The sequence below is a fragment of the Oncorhynchus kisutch genome, linkage group LG18 (genome assembly GCF_002021735.2).
Source record: "Oncorhynchus kisutch isolate 150728-3 linkage group LG18, Okis_V2, whole genome shotgun sequence".
Taxonomy (NCBI): Eukaryota; Metazoa; Chordata; class Actinopteri; order Salmoniformes; family Salmonidae; genus Oncorhynchus; species Oncorhynchus kisutch.
In genome coordinates this window covers 74,588,163-74,610,275 of record NC_034191.2, presented here as the reverse complement: position 1 = coordinate 74,610,275, position 22,113 = coordinate 74,588,163, and the positions used below count along the sequence as shown (strand labels likewise).

Here is a 22,113-nt window from a genome sequence, read left to right as displayed (position 1 = left end):
AAACCTCATATCTCTATCATAATCCGTTCAAAAGTTAGTGGAGTGTTTTCCCTTGTTGGATGGCTAGAATTAGGGTGACTAAATCAATGGAGGCCAGAGGGGGAAAAAAGTGGTAAAAAAAATCTGGAAAATAGCATTGAGTCAGCTAGGCTGGATGCTGTGCGAGAGTTGACGCTAATTGACAGAACTCATCTTTCTTCTCGAATCCAGAGGACATAAAACACTATAGAGGTAAGATGCATATAAAGTAGATTTTCAAGTTTTCATAACAATCGGTATTTTGGACACCGATTTGGATAGATTTTTTTTTTTTTTACACCTTTTATTTCATCTTTATTTAACGAGGCAAGTCAGTTATCACATTCTTATTTTCAATGATGGCCTAGGAACGGTGGGTTAACTGCCTCGTTCAGGGGCAGAACGACAGATTTTCTCCTTGTCAGCTCGGGGGATTCAATCTTGCAACCTTACAGTTAACTAGTCCAACGCTCTAACCACCTGATTACATTGCACTCCACGAGGAATCTGCCTGTTACGCGAATGCAGTAAGCCAAGGTAAGTTGCTAGCTAGCATTAAACTTATCTTATAAAAAACTATCAATCAATCATAATCACTAGTTAACTACACATGGTTGATGATATTACTAGTTTATTTAGCGTGTCCTGCGTTGCATATAATCGATGTGGTGCGTATAGTTGCTCCAATGTGTATCTAACCATAAACACCAATGCCTTTCTTAAAATCAATACACAGAAGTCTATATTTTTAAACCTGCATATTTAGCTAAAAGAAATCCAGGTTAACAGGCAGTATTAACCAGTTGAAATTGTGTCACTTCTCCTGCGTTCATTGCACGCAATGTCAGTGTATATGCAACAGTTTGGGCTGCCTAATTTGCCAGAATTTTACGTAATTATGACAACATTGAAGGTTGTGCAATGTAACAGGAATATTTAGACAAATGGATGCCACCCCTTAGATAAAATACGGAACGGTTCCGTATTTCACTGAAAGAATAAACGTCTTGTTTTCGTCACCGGGCCTTATTACTGAATGATATGCTAGCTTATGATAAACCCAACCCCGGGCCTTATTACTGAATGATATGCTAGCTTATGATAAACCCAACCCCGGGCCTTATTACTGAATGATATGCTAGCTTATGATAAACCCAACCCCGGGCCTTATTACTGAATGATATGCTAGCTTATGATAAACCCAACCCCGGGCCTTATTACTGAATGATATGCTAGCTTATGATAAACCCAACCCCAGCCCTTATTGCGAATGATATGCTAGCTTATGATAAACCCAACCCTGGGCCTTATTACTGAATGATATGCTAGCTTATGATAAACCCAACCCCAGCCCTTATTGCTGAATGATATGTTAGCTTATGATAAACCCAACCCCGGGCCTTATTACTGAATGATATGCTAGCTTATGATAAACCCAACCCCGGGCCTTATTACTGAATGATATGCTAGCTTATGATAAACCCTACCCCGGGCCTTATTACTGAATGATATGCTAGCTTATGATAAACCCAACCCCGGGCCTTATTACTGAATGATATGCTAGCTTATGATAAACCCAACCCCGGGCCTTATTACTGAATGATATGCTAGCTTATGATAAACCCAACCCCGGGCCTTATTACTGAATGATATGCTAGCTTATGATAAACCCAAGCCCGGGCCTTATTACTGAATGATATGCTAGCTTATGATAAACCCAAGCCCGGGCCTTATTACTGAATGATATGCTAGCTTATGATAAACCCAACCCCGGGCCTTATTACTGAATGATATGCTAGCTTATGATAAACCCAACCCCGGGCCTTATTACTGAATGATATGCTAGCTTATGATAAACCCAACCCCGGGCCTTATTACTGAATGATATGCTAGCTTATGATAAACCCAACCCCGGGCCTTATTACTGAATGATATGCTAGCTTATGATAAACCCAACCCCGGGCCTTATTACTGAATGATATGCTAGCTTATGATAAACCCAACCCCGGGCCTTATTACTGAATGATATGCTAGCTTATGATAAACCCAACCCCGGGCCTTATTACTGAATGATATGCTAGCTTATGATAAACCCAACCCCGGGCCTTATTACTGAATGATATGCTAGCTTATGATAAACCCAACCCCGGGCCTTATTACTGAATGATATGCTAGCTTATGATAAACCCAACCCCGGGCCTTATTACTGAATGATATGCTAGCTTATGATAAACCCAACCCCGGGCCTTATTACTGAATGATATGCTAGCTTATGATAAACCCAACCCCGGGCCTTATTACTGAATGATATGCTAGCTTATGATAAACCCAACCCCGGGCCTTATTACTGAATGATATGCTAGCTTATGATAAACCCAACCCCGGGCCTTATTACTGAATGATATGCTAGCTTATGATAAACCCAACCCCGGGCCTTATTACTGAATGATATGCTAGCTTATGATAAACCCAACCCCGGGCCTTATTACTGAATGATATGCTAGCTTATGATAAACCCAAGCCCGGGCCTTATTACTGAATGATATGCTAGCTTATGATAAACCCAAGCCCGGGCCTTATTACTGAATGATATGCTAGCTTATGATAAACCCAACCCCGGGCCTTATTACTGAATGATATGCTAGCTTATGATAAACCCAACCCCGGGCCTTATTACTGAATGATATGCTAGCTTATGATAAACCCAACCCCGGGCCTTATTACTGAATGATATGCTAGCTTATGATAAACCCAACCCCGGGCCTTATTACTGAATGATATGCTAGCTTATGATAAACCCAACCCCGGGCCTTATTACTGAATGATATGCTAGCTTATGATAAACCCAACCCCGGGCCTTATTACTGAATGATATGCTAGCTTATGATAAACCCAACCCCGGGCCTTATTACTGAATGATATGCTAGCTTATGATAAACCCAACCCCGGGCCTTATTACTGAATGATATGCTAGCTTATGATAAACCCAACCCCGGGCCTTATTACTGAATGATATGCTAGCTTATGATAAACCCAACCCCGGGCCTTATTACTGAATGATATGCTAGCTTATGATAAACCCAACCCCGGGCCTTATTACTGAATGATATGCTAGCTTATGATAAACCCAACCCCGGGCCTTATTACTGAATGATATGCTAGCTTATGATAAACCCAACCCCGGGCCTTATTACTGAATGATATGCTAGCTTATGATAAACCCAACCCCGGGCCTTATTACTGAATGATATGCTAGCTTATGATAAACCCAACCCCGGGCCTTATTACTGAATGATATGCTAGCTTATGATAAACCCAACCCCGGGCCTTATTACTGAATGATATGCTAGCTTATGATAAACCCAACCCCGGGCCTTATTACTGAATGATATGCTAGCTTATGATAAACCCAACCCCGGGCCTTATTACTGAATGATATGCTAGCTTATGATAAACCCAACCCCGGGCCTTATTACTGAATGATATGCTAGCTTATGATAAACCCAACCCCGGGCCTTATTACTGAATGATATGCTAGCTTATGATAAACCCAACCCCGGGCCTTATTACTGAATGATATGCTAGCTTATGATAAACCCAAGCCCGGGCCTTATTACTGAATGATATGCTAGCTTATGATAAACCCAAGCCCGGGCCTTATTACTGAATGATATGCTAGCTTATGATAAACCCAACCCCGGGCCTTATTACTGAATGATATGCTAGCTTATGATAAACCCAACCCCGGGCCTTATTACTGAATGATATGCTAGCTTATGATAAACCCAACCCCGGGCCTTATTACTGAATGATATGCTAGCTTATGATAAACCCAACCCCGGGCCTTATTACTGAATGATATGCTAGCTTATGATAAACCCAACCCCGGGCCTTATTACTGAATGATATGCTAGCTTATGATAAACCCAACCCCGGGCCTTATTACTGAATGATATGCTAGCTTATGATAAACCCAACCCCGGGCCTTATTACTGAATGATATGCTAGCTTATGATAAACCCAACCCCGGGCCTTATTACTGAATGATATGCTAGCTTATGATAAACCCAACCCCGGGCCTTATTACTGAATGATATGCTAGCTTATGATAAACCCAACCCCGGGCCTTATTACTGAATGATGTTAGAGAAATACCCCACTGAACTGTTCAGAACATGAAGAATCATATTTGTCTTGGTGACATTCATTTCTAACATTTTTATTTTTATTTTCTATTTAACCCTTATTTTACCAGGTAAGTTGACTGAACACATTCTCATTTACAGCAACGACCTGGGGAATAGTTACAGGGGAGAGGAAGGGGGACGAACGAGCCAATGGTGATATGTATTTTATAACATAAGGAAGGGAAATTTCATCACCAAAGTGCATTTTCACCCACTCTGGGCGGGGAATTGCCAGGGACCACATGATACAATATTATTACAATGCTTTGGTGCCGATACAATATGTATTGAGATTCGATGTTCCAAACATATTGCTCACCATATGTCTGCAAGAGACAGCCATGAGAAAACATGTTTGTTTTTTTATCAGTCATGGAAATAAAAGTTAAAAGAATAAATAATAATTGGCTCGCTTTAAAAAGATGGAGCACAGACTATGAAGGGAAAATACTGGAGTTTTGGTGCAGTTATAGCCAACTAGTGCAACAATAACGATACGATACCCTATATTATCCAGAATAATATCCTGATTTTTGTAACTTGATCGTTCAGTTACAGCAAGTACATTTACACATACTGTACTGTAGAATTGTACTTGGTGACATGGTGCTGCTAGTGATAGACAACATTTAGAGACAGAATATTCTCACAGAGGAGTTGACATGAAGTTTACATACATTATATACAAAATAATATATAAACACAACATGGAACAATTTCAACGATTTTACTGAGTTACAGTTCATTTAAGGAAATCAGTCAATTGAAATAAACGTGTTATACCCTATGAATATCTGGGAAGGGGCACAGCCATGGATGGGCCCGGGAGGTCATAGGCCCACCCACTGGGGAGCCAGGCCCAGCCAATCAGAATATGTTTTCCCCCACAAAAGGGCTTTATTACACACAGAAATGCTCATCAGTTTCATCAGCTGTCCAGGTGGCTGGTCTCAGACGATCTCACAGGTGAAGAAGCCGGATGTGGAGGTCCTGGGCTGGCGTGGTTACACGTGGTCTGCGGTTGTGAGGCCGGTTGGACTTACTGCCAAATTCGCCAAAACGACTTTGGAGGTGAATTATGGTACAGAAATTAACATTCAATTCTCTGGCAACCGCTCTGGTGGACATTCCTGCAGTCAGCATGCCAGTTGCGCAATCCCTAAAAACTTGAAACATCTGTGGCATTGTGTTGTGTGACAAAACTGCACATTTTAGAGTGGCCTTTTATTGTCCCCAGCACAATGTGCACCTGTGTAATGATCATAGCGTTTAATCAGCTTCTTGATATGCCACACCGGTACATGTGGATGGATTATCTTGACAAAGGAGAAATGCTCACTAACAAATATGTAAACAAATTTGTGTGCAAAATTTGAATTGGGAAAAAAAGAAGAGTTTAGGACCGTAGCATAGGACCGCAGCATAGGACCATAGCATTTCACCATTGGGTAAAAATCACAACATTTTAGCTAAAAGTGTGTTTTAATTTAGAAAATCTCTTCCCACGAATAAAACAAGAGACATGATCGTGTCTCAATATAATCAAGATAAAAATGTATTGTTATTTTGAAATAGTCTATTTTGGGGTTTAGTTGTGGTCAACCATAAAGACAGATTAGGAGCATAGCATATGACCATAAAGACAGATTAGGAGCACAGCACCATAAAGACAGATTAGGAGCATAGCATATGACCATAAAGACAGATTAGGAGCACAGCACCACAAAGACAGATTAGGAGCATAGCACCATAAAGACAGATTAGGAGCATAGCACCATAAAGACAGATTAGGAGCATAGCACCACAAAGACAGATTAGGAGCATAGCATATGACCATAAAGACAGATTAGGAGCATAGCACCATAAAGACACATTAGGAGCACAGCACCACAAAGACAGATTAGGAGCACAGCACCACAAAGACAGATTAGGAGCATAGCACCATAAAGACAGATTAGGAGCACAGCACCATAAATACAGATTAGGAGCATAGCATATGACCATAAAGACAGATTAGGAGCACAGCACCACAAAGACAGATTAGGAGCACAGCACCACAAAGACAGATTAGGAGCATAGCACCATAAAGACAGATTAGGAGCACAGCACCATAAATACAGATTAGGAGCATAGCATATGACCATAAAGACAGATTAGGAGCACAGCACCACAAAGACAGATTAGGAGCACAGCACCACAAAGACAGATTAGGAGCACAGCACCATAAAGACAGATTAGGAGCATAGCATATGACCATAAAGACAGATTAGGAGCACAGCACCATAAATACAGATTAGGAGCATAGCATATGACCATAAAGACAGATTAGGAGCATAGCATATGACCATAAAGACAGATTAGGAGCACAGCACCACAAAGACAGATTAGGAGCATAGCACCATAAAGACACATTAGGACCATATCATAGGACAGATTAGGACCGTAGCATAGGACAGATTAGGACCGTAGCATAGGACAGATTAGGACCGTAGCATAGGACAGATTAGGACCGTAGCATAGGACAGATTAGGACCGTAGCATAGGACAGATTAGGACCGTAGCATAGGACAGATTAGGACCGTAGCATAGGACAGATTAGGACCGTAGCATAGGACAGATTAGGACCGTAGCATAGGACAGATTAGGACCGTAGCATAGGACAGATTAGGACCGTAGCATAGGACAGATTAGGACCGTAGCATAGGACAGATTAGGACCATAACACCATGAAGACAGACTTGGAGATGACTACTCTGTGACTCATTCAGTATCTATGTGTGTACATGCGTATCTGTGCCTGTCTGCTTCTCTGAGTGTGTTTGTGTACGTGTTTCTGTTTCCGTCTGTGCGCATGCGTGCATCAGGAGAGAGAGAGAGAATATGCAGGAACAGCTGGAGAGCAGAACAGCTGGCAGCAGCCCTGTATTTTAGGCCCCAGCCAGCGCCTGTGGACTTCTGTCCACTACTCCTCCTCTTTCTCATCCCCCCCTCCTCTCCTCGGGGTCTCTCCCCCCCCCAGCTCCTCAGAGCTTATGTAAACGAGCTGTGGAGCTGGGGCGAGCTGGAGCTATTTTTAGCAGTGCGGAGTTGCAGAGCACAGGCTGGCTGCAGGGTCACGTGGCTGTGTGGCCAAATCAAAGGGAGGAACCCACCAATAGGCTGTAGACAAAGGAAGGTCAGGCACACACACACAGAGAGAGAGGTGGTCTGCACACACACACACATTTAACACACACAGAACACACATACTAGGTACTGTAGTAGTACATGGGTCTTTGAGCACACACGCACATACATGCGTACATACATGCATACTGTACACACACACTCATAGACTGTACTACTTACATACACATATAAAATGTTATCTGGTCTTCAGTGCACACACTAGCATAAACACACATCCACACCCACCCTTACTGAGAAGGTGAGACAGTGCACATATAGATTGCTTTGCTTGTGCACTCACACAGTCCTGCCAAACATTCAACTCAATCAAGCCACACGGGCTGAAGGCCTTAGGAGAGGATATCATTGTGACACCAGCTCTGATTATAGCAAAACACACACCACACACACACACACACACACACACATTTGTGGTGCTACTGGATAGGGATAGGTGGCCCCTAGAGGAATGTGTGTGTGTGCTTGCAGACAGCTCATCCTTGTGTGAAGCCCCCAGTACCTTCCACCCCCTCCTCTATCACTCAGGCGTGTGTGTGTGTGTGTGTGTGTGTGGTAGCCGTCTTAGGAAAGTGGAGGGGATGGCACCACACAGACTAGACACACAGAACAGAGCATTTGTCATATGCATGTAACTCACGCACTAATACACAGTCACACACCAATGCTCTGAAGATATTCTGCTTCTTAGAATGATATAGTCGTGGCCAAAAATGTTTTAACCATTTCTTCCAGAAAACGCTTGAAATTAAAATGTATTTTGATATCCACGTATGTATGTCTTTGGTTTGCAGTGCAACAAAACCAAAATATCAGAATAATTTACTAAATGTTAGCTTATTCCACAAAGAAATCCTAAAATGGCCCGGACAATATTATTTGCACCTTCTAGAAGTTAGAAATATCGCTAATTCAACCAGTTTGAATATAGAAATGGACTCATTCTTCTGTTTTGTGTAACTGTGTGTACCGTAAATGAGCATGATGGAGAAAACAAACACAACCAGAGAATTATCTGAGGAGGTCAGACACAAGATTGTAGCCAAGCATGGACAATCTCAAGGCTACAAGTCCATCTCCAGAGACCTTGGTGTTCCTGTTTCCACCGTACGTAATGTTACCAAGACGTTTAAGGCCCATGCCACTGTAGCCAACCTCACTGGACGTGGCCTAAAGAGAGACCTTGGTGTTCCTGTTTCCACCGTACGTAATGTTACCAAGACATTTAAGGCCCATGCCACTGTAGCCAACCACACTGGACGTGGCCGCAAGAGAGAACTTGATGGAAGATCGCAGCAAAGCATTGTTCCAATGGTGGAGAAAGCACCTCAATCAACTGCCACACAGATTCAAGCTGAACATTAAACACAAAGTACGACAGTTTCAACTCACACCGTCCGTCACCAACTCAATGAAAGGGGGTTATATGGTAGGAGACCCAGGAGGACCCCACTGCTGAGAGAGAGAGACATAAAAAATCCTGACTGCAATTTGGATGCCAACATGCCAAAGTCCTTCTGGGAAAATGTGCTGTGGACAGATGAGACCAAATTAGAGCTTTTTGGTAAAGTACACCATCTCTGTGTTTACAGAAAGCAAAATAAAGTTTTCAAAGAAAATAACACCTTCCCTATAGTCAAACATGGAGGAGGTTCAGTGATATTTTGGGGTTGCTTTCTGCCTCTGGCACTGATTGGCTTGAACGTGTGTATGGCATCATGAAATCAGAAGAATACCAAGGCACTTTGGAGTGCAATATCAGAAAGCTGAGTCTCCGTCAAAGGTCATGGGTCTTCCAGCAGGACAATGACCCCAAACACACTTTAAAAGGTACCCAGGAATGATTCAAGACAACACGCTGGACTTGATTGCAGTTATTTTGACCAAAGTTTGTGCTACCAGATATTAAGTCTAGGATGTCAATTTAAATGGATATATTAAGTTCTGAATAAAAAAAAGGTTCTGTTTTATTAACAGGGAAATAATGACCTGTGGAGACCAAATACTTATTTTTAGGGAAAATTGTGTGTTACTTGAAAGGAGTGCAAGGGTACCAATATTTTTGTCCACGACTGTATACAGTGCCTTGCGAAAGTATTCGGCACCCTTGAACTTTGTGACCTTTTGCCACATTTCAGGCTTCAAACATAAAGATATAAAACTGTATTTTTTTGTGAAGAATCAACAAGTGGGACACAATCATGAAGTGGAATATTTATTGGATATTTCAAACTTTTTTAACAAATCAAAAACTGAAATTGGGCGTGCAAAATTATTCAGCCCCCTTAAGTTAATACTTTGTAGCGCCAGCTTTTGCTGCGATTACAGCTGTAAGTCGCTTGGGGTATGTCTCTATCAGTTTTGCACATCGAGAGACTGACATTTTTTCCCATTCCTCCTTGCAAAACAGCTCGAGCTCAGTGAGGTTGGATGGAGAGCATTTGTGAACAGCAGTTTTCAGTTCTTTCCACAGATTCTTCCAGTTTTCTTCCAGAATGGTCCTGTATTTGGCTCCATCCATCTTCCCATCAATTTTAACCATCTTCCCTGTCCCTGCTGAAGAAAAGCAGGCCCAAACCATGATGCTGCCACCACCATGTTTGACAGTGGAGATGGTGTGTTCAGGGTGATGAGCTGTGTTGCTTTTACGCCAAACATAACGTTTTGCATTGTTGCCAAAAAGTTCAATTTTGGTTTCATCTGACCAGAGCACCTTCTTCCACATGTTTGGTGTGTCTCCCAGGTGGCTTGTGGCAAACTTTAAACAACACTTTTTATGGATATCTTTAAGAAATGGCTTTCTTCTTGCCACTCTTCCATAAAGGCCAGATTTGTGCAATATACGACTGATTGTTGTCCTATGGACAGAGTCTCCCACCTCAGCTGTAGATCTCTGCAGTTCATCCAGAGTGATCATGGGCCTCTTGGCTGCATCTCTGATCAGTCTTCTCCTTGTATGAGCTGAAAGTTTAGAGGGACGGCCAGGTCTTGGTAGATTTGCAGTGGTCTGATACTCCTTCCATTTCAATATTATCGCTTGCACAGTGCTCCTTGGGATGTTTAAAGCTTGGGAAATCTTTTTGTATCCAAATCCGTCTTTAAACTTCTTCACAACAGTATCTCGGACCTGCCTGGTGTGTTCCTTGTTCTTCATGATGCTCTCTGCGCTTTTAACGGACCTCTGAGACTATCACAGTGCAGGTGCATTTATACGGAGACTTGATTACACACAGGTGGATTGTATTTATCATCATTAGTCATTTAGGTCAACATTGGATCATTCAGAGATCCTCACTGAACTTCTGGAGAGAGTTTGCTGCACTGAAAGTAAAGGGGCCGAATAATTTTGCACGCCCAATTTTTCAGTTTTTGATTTGTTAAAAAAGTTTGAAATATCCAATAAATGTCGTTCCACTTCATGATTGAGGCCCACTTGTTGTTGATTCTTCACAAAAAAAATACAGTTTTATATCTTTGTTTGAAGCCTGAAATGTGGCAAAAGGTCGCAAAGTTCAAGGGGGCCGAATACTTTCACAAGGCACTGTACATGATATGTCATGTCTGATCCACCTCTACGCAGACGACACCATTCTGTATACTTCTGGCCCTTCTTTGGACACTGTGTTAATTAACCTCCAGACGAGCTTCAATGTCATACAACTCTCCTTCCGTGGCCTCCAACTGCTCTTTAAATGCAAATAAAACTAAATGCATGCTCTTCACCCGATTGCTGCACACACCTGCCCGCCCATCCAGCATCACTACTCTGGACAGTTCTGACTTAGAATATGTGGACAACTACAAATAGACTGTTAGACTGTAAACTCTCCTTCCAGACTCACGTTAAGCATCTCCAATCCAAAATTAAATCTAGAATCAGCTTCCTATTTCGCAACACAACATCCTTCACTCATGCTGCCAAACACCCTCGTAAAACCGACTATCCTACCGATCCTTGACTTCGACAATGTAATTTAATAAATAGCATCCAATACTCTACTCAGCAAATTGGATGCAGTCTATCACAGTGCCATCCGTTTTGTCACCAAAGCCCCATATACTACCCACCACTGCAACCTGTATGCTCTCGTTGGCTGGCCCTCGCTTGATATTCCTCGCCAAACCCACTGGCTCCAGGTCATCTATAAGTCTTTGCTAGGTAAAGCCCCGCCTTATCTCAGCTCACTGGTCACCATAGCAGCACCCACCCGTAGCACGCACTCCAGCAGGTATATTTCACTGGTCATCCCCAAAGCCAATTCCTCCTTTGGCCGCCTTACCTGTGCGTGCTCTGCTGCCAATGACTGGAAAGAACTGCAAAAATCACTGAAGCTAGAGACCCATATCTCTCTCACTAACTTTAATGATCAGCTGTCAGAGCAGCTCACAGATCACTGCACCTGTACGTAGCCCATCTGTAAATAGCCCATCCAACTACCTCATCCCATACTGTTATTTATTTTGTTCCTTTGCACCCCAGTATCTCTACTTGCGCACTCCTCTTCTGCACATCTACCATTCCAGTGTTTAATTGCTATATTGTAAATACTTCGCCACCATGGCCTATTTATTGCCTTTACCTCCCTTATCCTACCTCATTTGCACACACTGTCACGCCCGGACCGTAGAGCTTTTTACGTCTCTATTTTGGTTTGGTCAGGGTGTGATTTGGGTGGGCATTCTATGTTCCTTTCTCTATGTTTTGTATTTCTTTGTTTTGGCCGGGTATGGTTCTCAATCAGGGACAGCTCTCTATCATTGTCTCTGATTGGGAACCATACTTGGGTAGCTTTTCCCCACAGGGGTTTTGTGGGTAGTTATTTTCTATTTTGTGTTTCTGCACCTGACAGGACTGTTTCGGTTTTCGTTCATTCTCTGTGTGATTTTTGTTATTTTAGTGTTCAGTTGAAATATAAGTATGAACACCTACCACGCTGCACCTTGGTCCTCACCTTCTTCAACAGACGATTGTTACACACATTGTATATAGACTCTTTCTATTGTATTATTGACTGTATGTTTGATTATGTGTGACTCTGTTGTCTTTGTCGCACTGCTTTGCTTTATCTTGGCCAGGTCACAGTTATAAATGAGAACTTGTTCTCAACTAGCCTACCTGGTTAAATAAAGGTGAAATAAATCAATAAACAATGTATATGGCAACTTCTGTATATATGCCTGTATGGCAACTATACTAAATAGCTCCAATACTGGTGGTAATGCATCTAAAATGGAGGAGAGTTGAAGGCCCATCCTTCTCCTCTGACTGCCTTCACCACTTGGTCCTCGTCAGACATTTTGATTCCTTCTCTAGTTTGTCACCTTCATTACTCACCACACATCCTTTGGTCATTGTTTGTCCATGTGCAGAGGTTTCTAGACAGATAAAATTTGATGTGTGTGATGTACTCTCTTTCTTTAGGTAGTTTATGATTTCCCTCGTCAGTCAGTTAGATCCAGCGGTAGTGACTTCTCTCGTCAGTCAGTTAGATCCAGCTGTAGTGACTTCTCTTGTCAGTCAGTTAGATCCAGCTGTAGTGACTTCTCTTGTCAGTCAGTTAGATCCAGCTGTAGTGACTTCTCTTGTCAGTCAGTTAGATCCAGCTGTAGTGACTCCCCTCGTCAGTCAGTTAGGTCCAGCTGTAGTGACTTCCCTCGTCAGTCAGTTAGGTCCAGCTGTAGTGACTTCTCTCGTCAGTCAGTTAGATCCAGCTGTAGTGACTTCTCTCGTCAGTCAGTTAGATCCAGCTGTAGTGACTTCTCTCGTCAGTCAGTTAGGTCCAGCTGTTATGGAAAGAGGCCTATAGGCGCATACACACATCTCTGTAAATTGTGTGTGTGTGTGCGAGCGAGCATAAGCCAGCTAAGGAAGAGGAGGAGCGCTCTCTTATCGACCCCGCAGACAGGGGTTGCAGCCCAATGCAGGCACAGTCGGTCACCAAAGGAGGTGTTCTCACTTCGCCCATCTCAGAGGGGGCGCCACCCAGAGGCCACTAGAGGAATAACACAAATGGAGCCTCACCCTGTCTGCTCGGGTTCAGTCAGTATAGAGTCAAGAAGCTGCATGGGCTTGTTCCTTTTGGAGGAATAAAACATCCTATCAGAGCTCTGCTATTTTATATTTGTCCCCGTTTTATTTAGGGAAGTTAAGGATTGGACAGACCTCTCTTGTTGTGAGCAGTTCCTCAAAAGTTTGCACATAAATCTACTCCCCTGTGTGTGTGTGTGTGTGTGTGTGTGTGTGTCACACTGCTAGGTCCTGCTGAGTGTATGTGCTTAGCTACCCCCCCCCCCACTTTGTGCACAATCTTAGTGGGGCAGGTACAGTGTGTGTGTTTATCTGCCCGCTCTGGGCTTGTATAATCTGAAGATCCATTCCCAGGGTTATTTTTAGCACCAGCTCCCCTGCAGCTGGGTGTGTCTCTGTGTGTCTCTGTGTATTTCTGTGTGTGTCTCTGTGTATTTCTGGGTGTATTTCTGGGTGTGTCTCTGTGTGTGGGGGGGGGGGGGGTATTTGCACATAAGTGTTTCCTGTGGAAAAATGTGTAGCAGTGTGGGGGGGGGGGGGTTGTTCTGGGAGTCTGGGGTTCCCCCCCTGGATTCTTTTTATTATGTGGAAGTACTGAGTAGCTCAGTTCTGGTGACTTTTTAAAAGGACATTCTACTCCAAAATAAATGAAAATAAAATTATGCTGACATCATATAAAATATAATTTCCGCCTCCAGAAATGAGCCCAATAATATATTGGTAAATGTAAACTCAGCAAGAAAAGAAATGTCCCTTTTTCAGGACCCTGTCTTTCACAGATCATTTGTAAAAATCCAAATTACTTCACAGATCCTCATTGTAAAGGATTTAAACACTGTTTCCCATGCTTGTTCAATGAACCATAAACAATTAATGAACATGCACCTGTGGAACGGTCGTTAAGACACTAACAGCTTACAGAGGGTATCCAATTAATGTCCCAGTTATGAAAACTTAGGACACTAAAGAGGACATTCTACTGACTCTGAAAAACACCAAAAGAAAGATGCCCAGGGTCCCTGCTCATCTGCGTGAATGTGCCTTAGGCCTGCTGCAAGGAGGCATGAGGACTGCAGATGTGGCCAGGGCAATAAATTGCAATGTTCGCACTGTGAGACGACTAAGACAGCGCTACAGGGAGACAGGACAGACAGCTGATCGTCCTCGCAGTGGCAGACCACGTGTAACGACACGTGTAACGACACAGAATCGGTACATCCGTACATCACACCTGCGGGACAGGTACAGGATGGCAACAACAACTGCCCAAGTTACACCAGAAATGAACAATCCCTCCATCAGTGCTCAGACTGTCCGCAATAGGCTGAGAGGCTGGACTGAGGGCTTGTAGGCCTGTTCTAAGGCAGGTCCTCACCAGGCATCACCGGCAACAACGTCACCTATGGGCACAAACCCACCGTTGCTGGACCAGACAGGACTGGCAAAAAGTGCTCTTCACTGATGAGTCGCAGTTTTGTCTCACCAGGGTTGATGGTCGCGTTTATTGTTGAAAGAATGAGTGTTATGCCGAGGCCTGTACTCTGGAGCAGGATGGATTTGGAGGTGGAGGGTCCGTCATGGTCTGGGGCGGTGTGTCACAGCATCATCTGACTGAGCTTGTTGTCATTGCAGGCAATCTCAACGCTGTGCGTTACAGGGAAGATATCCTCCTTCCTCATGTGGTACCCTTCCTGCAGGCTCATCCTGACATGACCCTCCAGCATGACAATGCCACCAGCCATACTGCTCGGTCTGTCCGTGATTTCCTGCAAGACAGGAATGTCAGTGTTCTGCCATGGTCAGCGAAGAGCTCAAATACAAATATTTAGACATGTTAAGTTTCCTGAAAATAAATGCGGTTGACAGTGAGAGGACGTTTCTTTGTAACATTTAGCCTATGCATGGTCCGCATAGTACTAGCAATTAACATTATCACCAGCAGCCCAACTGATGCAGCATAGTGGCAGAAAATATATAGGCTGAAGCAAGGAGTTTCCTATCTGCATTTACCCTATTGGGCTAATTATTAGCCAGATCCCAAATGTGATCTTTAACCTAGTTAGCATCCTATTGATACATTTTTTTTTACATAGGCCTACATTATATTAACTGCGTCTGCCTGTTAGGGTAACTTCAGTACTCACTGAAACCACTTCACGTCACCTTTTTTTTTTCTCTCCCAACTGTCCCTGGTTGCCACTTCTCTCGCTCATCTAAAATGTTGTCTCGTCACAATTTAAGTCACTCAAAAACAATATATTTTGAGGTAGGGTGGCGTGTTACCCTATTGGCCCATGTTACATTTAACCCCTGGTACATTTATGCGCTCACATCCAATTGCTGCAGAGCAGTAACCTGCTTAACAATGATGCTGCTATAAACTCCAGATTTAAAATGGTGCGGTTCTCGCATATTTAAGAGTTAAGAGATAAATAAAGTTAGAATGGAAAGCTAGGATCCCCCTCTGTTTAATGAAGGCCATTAAAATGTCTGTTTTCCCCACGACTGCATTGACTGCTTGTCAGAATGCATGGTTTCCTCTCTGTGGCACTCGTAACTTGAATGTGCCTCAAGGAATATTTCTCTAGTATAGAACACACAAGAACAAGCCAACTAGATAAATAAATCAACTATTCTACTATGGTGTTGTCTGATTTGTCTATTTATTACTTGTTTTCTTTGCGGTGAGAAAGGATATGTTATAGAGTCTTCGAAGTGCGCCTCCGCATTAATATTTCTTTCATGTTACATATTTTTGATTTTGCTGTGGCGTGCCACCACAGCAAAATAAGTGCAGCAGAAACACTGGTGCAAGTCTTAATCTGCTTAATGTATCTGTCAGGATGCAAAATGGCCCCGTCTTTCCTCATATAAACTCTCTCCATTGTCAGGCAGAAGAGCTCCTATCATAGGCTCTAGTAGTATTTACAACACTCCTAACATCAAGCTAGTAGTACTAAGAACACTCCCTAACAAGTAGTAGTAGTACTAAGAACACTCCCTAACAAGTAGTAGTAGTAGTACTAAGAACACTCCCTAACATGTAGTAGTAGTACTAAGAACACTCCCTAACATGTAGTAGTAGTACTAAGAACACTCCCTAACATGTCGTAGTAGTACTAAGACCTCTCCCTAACATGTAGTACTAAGACCGCTCCCTAACATGTAGTACTAAGACCGCTCCCTAACATGTAGTACTAAGACCGCTCCCTAACATGTAGTACTAAGACCGCTCCCTAACATGTAGTACTAAGATCAAATCAAATCAAATCAAATTTATTTATATAGCCCTTCGTACATCAGCTGATATCTCAAAGTGCTGTACAGAAACCCAGCCTAAAACCCCAAACAGCAAGCAATGCAGGTGTAGAAGCACGGTGGCTAGGAAAAACTCCCTAGAAAGGCCAATACCTAGGAAGAAACCTAGAGAGGAACCAGGCTATGTGGGGTGGCCAGTCCTCTTCTGGCTGTGCCGGGTGGAGATTATAACAGAACATGGCCAAGATGTTCAAATGTTCATAAATGACCAGCATGGTCGAATAATAATAAGGCAGAACAGTTGAAACTGGAGCAGCAGCATAGTCAGGTGGAAGTTGAAACTGGAGCAGCAGCATGGCCAGGTGGACTGGGGACAGCAAGGAGTCATCATGTCAGGTAGTCCTGGGGCATGGTCCTAGGGCTCAGGTCAGTTGAAACTGGAACAGCAGACCGCTCCCTAACATGTAGTACTAAGACCGCTCCCTAACATGTAGTACTAAGACCGCTCCCTAACATGTAGTACTAAGACCGCTCCCTAACATGTAGTACTAAGACCGCTCCCTAACATGTAGTACTAAGACCGCTCCCTAACATGTAGTACTAAGACCGCTCCCTAACATGTAGTACTAAGACCGCTCCCTAACATGTAGTACTAAGACCGCTCCCTAACATGTAGTACTAAGACCGCTCCCTAACATGTAGTACTAAGACCGCTCCCTAACATGTAGTACTAAGACCGCTCCCTAACATGTAGTACTAAGACCGCTCCCTAACATGTAGTACTAAGACCGCTCCCTAACATGTAGTACTAAGACCGCTCCCTAACATGTAGTACTAAGACCGCTCCCTAACATGTAGTAGTAGTAGTACTACGCACACTCCTAATGTCAATTCCAGCAGTCAGCATGCCAATTGCACGCTCCTCCAAAACTTTAAACATCTATAACATTGTGTTGTGTGACACAACTGCACATTTTAGAATGACCTTTTATTGCCCCCAGCACAAGGTGTATCTGTGTAATGATCATGCTGATATGCCACAACGGTCAGGTGGATGGATTGTCTTGGCCAAGGAGAACTGCTCACTAACAGAATTTGAGAGAAATCAGCTTTTTGTGCATATGGAGAATTTCTGGGGTCTTTTATTTTAGCTCATGAAACATGGGACCAACATTTTACATGTTGCGTTTTATATTTTTCAGTGTATTTTAGGGCCCTGCTTTGGTGTTACAAAGGGTGTGTGTGTGTTATGTATACAGCATCCTATTGTGAAATGGCTTCATACTCCATCAAGCTTACAGATGTGCCTTTAGGCCATAACTTGTGGTCTAAAATGTTTCCATTCTCTTCTTTGTCTGATTATCTGTCATTAGGAGGGACTACAGTATAGGCCGTCCCAATCATCCATATTTCTCTCCCTGCTGTTTTGAAAGCGTCTGGTTCTTCTGGTAAAGCCATTCTCTGTGTGTTGTATCGTGAGTGATCGTTTTTGTTGAGTGACCCGATTTCCACACTGACCACCACAGACACTCAAAATGTGGAAACTATTGATCCCATCTTTCCATTCGACCAATTAATAGCATCAGCCAGTAGATTTAGGCTGTGGACAAGTCCATGGGTCAAATTAAAACAGGGCAGCACTGGCCTGTGTTTAGTGGAGGAACAGTTCAACCTTGTGTTTAAGAGCTGAGTGTTGGTAGCAAAGGGATGGGGATCACTCAGTCAGGGAGAGGGAATTATGAAACGTGGCTGTGTTTGGTCGTGTTTACAGGCCCAAACTCTATAGGATACTTTTTTTGTTTTGGGGTTTCTGTGTAACTTGTATAAGAGGGTTGGTAACATCTTATTAACTATGGTTCTTACTAAATAATTCCATTGGCAACTGCCTGGTACCAACTGGTCCATTATAAGGAACTAACCAGGTAGTTACATCATAATGTATTTAACCAGGTCTATTATAAAGAACTAACCAGGTAGTTACATTAGAATGAATTTAACCAGGTCCATTATAAAGAACTAACCAGGTAGTTACATCAGAATGTATTTAACCAGGTCCATTATAAAGAACTAACCAATAACACAGTAACAACCTTATATTCTGTTGTTTTATGGGACTAATTCAAACTAGCACCAGTCAGTACTTACTTACTTAGTGACTTTATTGTCCCCATGGGGAAATTCTGTTGCAATGTCATGTACACTTTAAACGCGAGTACCGACTGGTGCTAGTTTGAATTAGTCCCATAAAACAACAGAATATAAGGTTGTTACTGTGTTATTGGTTAGTTCTTTATAATTGACCTGGTTAAATACATTCTGATGTAACTACCTGGTTAGTTCTTTATAATTGTCCTGGTTAAATACATTCTGATGTAACTACCTGGTTAGTTCTTTATAATTGACCTGGTTAAATACATTCTGATGTAACTACCTGGTTAGTTCTTTATAATGGACCTGGTTAAATACATTCGGATGTAACTACCTGGTTAGTTCTTTATAATGGACCTGGTTAAATAGACTTGATAACGGACCTCCCTAATGCTCAACGTTTGATCATTGTAATCACATGCAGGCCTATATATTTGTCAGTTCCTATAAGTCAATTCTTAAGTTAGAACACAACCTCAAGTAAAACTTTACAGAACTGACTTTTGTGGTTGTTCCTTCCTCAGTGTAGAATAGAAGACAGCAGAATAGAAGACAGCATAATAGAAGACAGCAGAATAGAGTAAAATAGAATTGGGATGTTTCGGGTGGTATCTGCTGGTTCAGCGGTTACAAATGTGCACGTGCGTGCGTGCCTGGGGTTTGGGACCGCAGGGACACACACACATACACCCAGGGAACATACAGCTCGTGCACACCAGAGCAAGATGGTCTGATCTAGCTCTATGGCAGGAACTAACTGCTGTCTTTAATAATGGAACAGGAAGAGGGGGCCGCCCTCTGCTGGGGAGGGATGGTACAGCGTGGGGATGAGATCTGCAGTAGTGTTAGTCATTCAGCATAACAATGTCTCCTAGCGATATAAACTCAGCAAAAAAAAAGAAATGTCCCCTTTTCAGGACCCTGTCTTTCATAAAAATAAAATTCCAAATAACTTCACAGATCTTCATTGTAAAGGGTTTAAACACTGTATCCCATGCTTGTTCAATGAACCACAAACAATTAATGAACATGCACCTGTGGAACGGTCATTAAGACACTAACATCTTACAAACGGTAGGCAATTAAGGTCACAGTTATGAAAACTTAAGACACTAAAGAGGCCTTTCTACTGACTCTGAAAAACACCAAAACAAAGATGCCCAGGGTCCCTGCTCATCTGCGTGAACGTGCCTCATACTGCAAGGAGGCATGAGGACTGCAATACATTTCTATGTCTGTACTGTGAGACGCCTAAGACGGTGCTACAGAGAGACAGGACGGACAGCTGATCGTCCTCGCAGTGGCAGACCACGTGTAAAGACACCTACACAGGATCGGTACATCCGAACATCACACCTGCGGGACAGGTACAGGATGGCAACTAAAACTGCCCGAGTTAAATCAGGAATGCGCAATCCCTCCATCAGTGCTCAGACTGTCCGCAATCGGTTGAGAGATGCTGGACTGAGGGCTTGTAGACCTGTTGTAAGGCAGGTCCTCACCAAACATCACCGGCAACAACGCCTATGGGCACAAACCCACCGTCACTGGACCAGACAGGACTGGCAAAAAGTGGTCTTCACTGGCGGGTCACGGTTTTGTCTCACCAGGGGTGATGGTCGGATTCACGTTTATCGTCAAAGGAATGAGTGTTATGCTGAGGCCTGTACTCTGGAGCAGGATCGATTTGGAGGTGGAGGGTCCGTCTGGGGCGGTGTGTCACAGCATCATCGGACTGTGCTTGTTGTCATTGTTGACAATCTCAATGATGTGCGTTACAGGGAAGACATCTTCCTCCCTCATGTGGTACCCTTCCTGCAGGCTCGTCCTGACATGACCCTCCAGCATGACAATGCCACCACGCACAGAACGAGCAGTATGGCTGATTTCCTGCAAGACAAGAATGTCAGTGTTCTGTCATGGCCAGTGAAGAGCCTGGAACTCAATCCCATTAAGCACGTCTGGGACCTGTGAGATCGGAGGGTAAGGGCTAGGGCCATTCCCCACAGAAATGTTCGGGAACTTGCAGGTGCCTTGGTGGAAGAGTGGGGTAACATCTCACAGCAAGATCTGGCAAATCTGGTGCAGTCCATGAGGAGGAGATGCACTGCAGTACTTAATGCAGCTGGTGGCCACACCAGATACTGACTGTTACTTTTGATTTTGATTCCCCCCCCCCCTTTGTTCAGGGACACATTATTCCATTCCTGTTCATCACATGTCTGTGGAACTTGTTCAGTTTATGTCTGTTGTTCAATCATATGTTCATACAAATATTTACACATTCAATTTGCTGAAAATAAACACAGTTGACAGTGAGAGGACATTTCTTTTTTGCTGAGTTTAGCTATGTAGTGAAGTGACATGGTCAGAATGCAGTAGATAGAAATACAGTGAATAGAGAGGACCCCATTATTTTTATTTATTTATTTATATATTTTATTTACATATATATATTTACATATATATATATTTACATGAAACTGCCAAACTAAAAGGAATCACCAACATAAAGTGTCTTAATAGGGCGTTGGGCCAGAACAGCTTCAATGGACAGATTCTACAAGTGTCTGGAACTCTACTGGAGGGATGTGACGCCATTATTCCACGAGAATTTCTATAATTTGGTGTTGATGGTGCTGGAAAACGCTGTCTCAGGCACCACACCAGAATCTCCCGTAAGTGTTCAAATGGGTTGAGCTCTGGAGACTGAGAGACACACACACACACACCCTAAACTCCTTTGAGACCCCTCTTTCAAAGTCACTGAGATCTCTTCTTCTAGCCATGGTAGCCAGAATAATAGGCAACTGGGCGTTTTATACATGACCCTAAGCATGATGGGATGTTAATTGCTTAATTGACCCAGGAACCACACCTGTGTGGTCGCACCTGCTTTCAATATACTTTGTTTCCCTCATTTCCTCAAGTTGTTCCTTTATTTTGTCAGTTAGAACAGATATAGCTATGTAATGAAATGATTGTTCTGTGTTTGGCTAGACCTCTGATCCACTGTCTGTTTGATAGAAACACATTATGTTGAAGTGTGTATTTCTCTAGTGTTCTCACTGTCCCTCCCTCTTCTCCGGTCCCTAACCACTGACTGTCTCAGAGCCCCAGCTCCAAAACCAGCCGCCATGTCCAGCCATATGCTGCATCTATCCAGGAACACACTGGAGCGCGTGCATGCGTGCAGTATGGGAGTGGTTTAAAGACACCATGGCAACAGACACAAGAAAATGACTTTATTTCTTCTTAATGCTTTTCCTTAGTTAAGATGTGTAGAGT

The 22,113-nt window shown here is 43.0% G+C and overlaps 1 protein-coding gene across 7 annotated transcripts in view; it reads left to right on the top strand.

Moving 5' to 3' along the window:
• LOC109909794 (guanine nucleotide-binding protein G(olf) subunit alpha-like) overlaps window positions 1-22,113 on the top strand; it is a 60,240-nt gene that overhangs the window by 30,370 nt on the left and 7,757 nt on the right. Inside the window, exon 1 of one of the 7 annotated variants that reach the window (XM_031796787.1) lies at window positions 21,351-21,503. The exons of the other annotated variants lie outside the window; for them this stretch is intronic. The gene's annotated coding sequence lies outside the window, so the exon portion shown is untranslated. Of the gene's footprint in view, window positions 1-21,350; window positions 21,504-22,113 lie in introns of those variants that run through there. 7 annotated transcript variants of the gene reach the window in all.